General features: G+C 39.8%; 1 non-coding gene across 1 annotated transcript; it reads left to right on the top strand.

Moving 5' to 3' along the window:
- The first annotated feature begins 1,841 nt into the window (after nucleotides 1-1,841).
- On the top strand, nucleotides 1,842-1,945 carry LOC116561287. The gene has a single exon (XR_004273377.1). It is a non-coding gene; the product is annotated as a small nucleolar RNA U13 (small nucleolar RNA).
- The last annotated feature ends 1,188 nt before the right edge of the window (nucleotides 1,946-3,133 follow it).

The raw sequence follows: 3,133 nt of genomic DNA, 5'->3' as shown, positions 1-3,133 counted from the left end.
CTTGGCACAAGGTAGTTAACCTAATTGCTAAAGCTTTCATCCTTGGTGCTCTGGGATCCCACACAAATAGCGTCTGAACAGGGTTCTTACTACATAGTTCAGGAGGTATGGGAGTGGGATCACACACAGCCATGCATACATATCACATACTTCTGTCACAGTCCAGAAAGAGCTGCTTCCTGAAAGGCCGCAACAGCCTACTGAAGGAATGGCTGGAATGCTCAGCGGTCAAACTCTGCAGGGGTAGATGCTGTCCTGTCCTACATGTTTTAAATCGGAGAACTCTATGGCAGTGTGTCCTCTCAAGGAAAAGTACATGTGTCTGGGAACCAAGGATGAGAGCAAAAGTAGTCCACTCACCATCATTCTTATTGACCCACTGTGGGATTATGTGTTTACAGTCCCCACAATTCTGGGCTTTGCAGGGCTGGAGATCCTTGCTCCCAGAAGGGGATCCCTGTGCAGGGGGACTTGGTAAGGCTCCCACTGAACTGCAAGCTATGGCTGCTGCCACCTCACTTGGAAGTCTTTGTGTTCAGGGGGCAGCAGGCAAGAAGAGGAGTCCCCGTCTTGTCAGTGGCAATTGACTTCCATTAGCAGGAGAAGGTCAGGCTGCTTTTACACAATGCAGGCAGAGAAGAATACGTGTGAACCCAAATAATCCACTTGGAGACCTCCTGCTATTCCCTTGCTCAGTTGTAACTGTGGACATTTATAGCAACCCCAGCCTGAGAAAGATATGAGAAACCAAGGGCTCAGACCCCTCAGAATGAAGGTTTGGGAAATACCACCGTGTCATCCACCATACCTTGCTGAGGTGGTAGCTGAAGTTGGGGGTGGGGGTTGATAATGGGTAATGGGAAAAAGAAGAAGAGTATGAAGTATGGCCCTGAGACCAGCTACAGGAACAGGAGCTGTCGTCCAGCCTTCTAGCTTCTCTTTCCCAAATATCCCCCAGGAAAGCTTGGAGGATGCCCTAAAAATGTAAAAAGACAGGACACATATTCAGAGAAGTATTTGTGATGCATTTAACGATAAAGGAGTATAATCCAGAATACGTTTTTTTTAAACATCTGAAATGAATAAGAAATGATAACCCCATAGGAAAATGGGGAAAGACAGGAATTGGTATTTTACAGAGAAGAAACAATGTAGACAGTAAACATATAAAAAGATGTTCAATCTCATTAATGATTGGGCTGATTCCAATTAAAATCAAGTAAAATATATTTGGGAAGGAGGCAGGAAATAGAGTTCATTAAATTGTATTTTTCTCCTTACAGTTTCTACATAATGTATTGCTATATAATATATTGTTAGTTCACATAGGTATTATTATTTCAAAACAAGTTTAAATATTTCTTATGAATGAGCTCAATTATATAAAAAGTGCTTATATTCCTAAAAATCGTTTTATAAAACAGTAGTGCATACAATTATTCTCTTCCTAAAAAATTAGGTTTGATTTTAAAGATGATATTGAAGACAGAATGTATGTAATTATTAAGTTCATTTTAGTTATTTTATAATAGCAGTCTCATTTGGATCAAGATAGATAGATAGGTAGACAGATAGACAGATGGGTTTAGATCAAAAGACACTGGTGAAGTTGTCTTTTAAAAATAAACAGGTAAATCAAGGATTTATCTGTTAAAAGCAGACTGTTTTTTAGAGCAGTTTTAAGCTCTCAGAAATACTGAGCAAAAGGTAAAGGAACTTCCAATATGCTTCCTGCCCCCATATATGCATAGTCTTCCCAATTATCAACATCCCATAGCACAGGGGGTACATTTGCTGCATTTGATGAACCTGCATTGACACATCAATATCGTCCTGAAGTGATCCTTTTGTAGTTCCTCAGCATGATGATTCGGTGTTCACATGCATGTGTGAGATGTGCTGCCCCCAAACCTTGTTAGGACATTGGCACATTACCCGTCTGACATGAAGAAATATACACAGTGCTCAAAAACCATAATTTACATTAGACTTCCCCTTGGTTTTGTACATTCTAAGGGCTTAGACAAATGTATAAGGACATGTATTCACCATTATAGAATCATTACAGAGTAGATTCACTGCCCTGAAAATCCTCCGAGCTCTGCCTGTTCATCCCTCCCTCTTTCCTAACCCCTGGCAACCACTGATCTTTTTGCTATCTTCACGGTTTTGCCTTTTTCAGAATGTCATATAGTTGGAATCATACAATATTTAGTCTTTTCAGACTGGCTTCTTTCACTTACTAAGAGGCATTTGAAGTTCCTCCATGTCCTCTCGTGGTTTGATGGCTCATTTCTCTTCAGCACGGAATAATATTCCATTGTCTGGATGTACCACAGTTTATGTATTCATTCATCACTGAAGGACATCTTGGTTACTTCTAAGTTTTGGCGGTTATGAACAAAGCTGCTATAAACATCTATGTGTGGTTTTTGTGTGGACGTAAGTTTTCAACTCCTCTGGGTAAATACCAAGGAGTTGGATGGCATAGTAAGAGTATGTTTAGCCTTGTAAGAACCTTGGTGTATTTTTTAAACAGACAGCTGGATTTCTCCCCTTTGGCCAAGAATCCTACATTGCAGCACTTGAAAAGGCATCAGTGGCACTTCATGATCAGCCTGCTCATGCTTGATAGCAACCAATGTAGTAGGCATTCAGAATGATGTAACCTTTGGTGTGGTGGAGAGGGATGCGTCCAGGGATAAGTACACAGATTTCCTGGCACTGGAAATATTCTATTTCTTAACCTGTATGAAGAGAACATGAAAGTTGGTTATATGTTTCTTTATACCATGTATAAATTATGTATTTTTGTATTGAGGAAATATATCATAAAAATAAAATTTTTTTAAGGCTCAAATAAAAGGTACTGATGGCTCTGGGATTATACAATAGTAGTTTACAACCTTTGTATGTTTAACACATATTTTCAGAGTTTAGAACTTTTTGCTGTTCACTTAAACAAGACATTAAATATGTCTGTAAGAATCACACTCCTTAAGTGTAATAGCCTTGTTACTGAACCAGACTGGGTCAATTTGCCCATGTGCCATGGGAGACCAAACACTGAAGCACCAGGGTTTTGTAGAGAGAAGAGTTTACTACAAGCTGCTGAGCAAGGAGACAGGAGTCT

The sequence above is a fragment of the Sapajus apella genome, unplaced genomic scaffold (assembly GCF_009761245.1).
Source record: "Sapajus apella isolate SASKATOON/1434 unplaced genomic scaffold, GSC_monkey_1.0 scaffold28, whole genome shotgun sequence".
NCBI lineage: Eukaryota > Metazoa > Chordata > Mammalia > Primates > Cebidae > Sapajus > Sapajus apella.
This window is presented reverse-complemented; position numbering and strand designations above follow the sequence as displayed.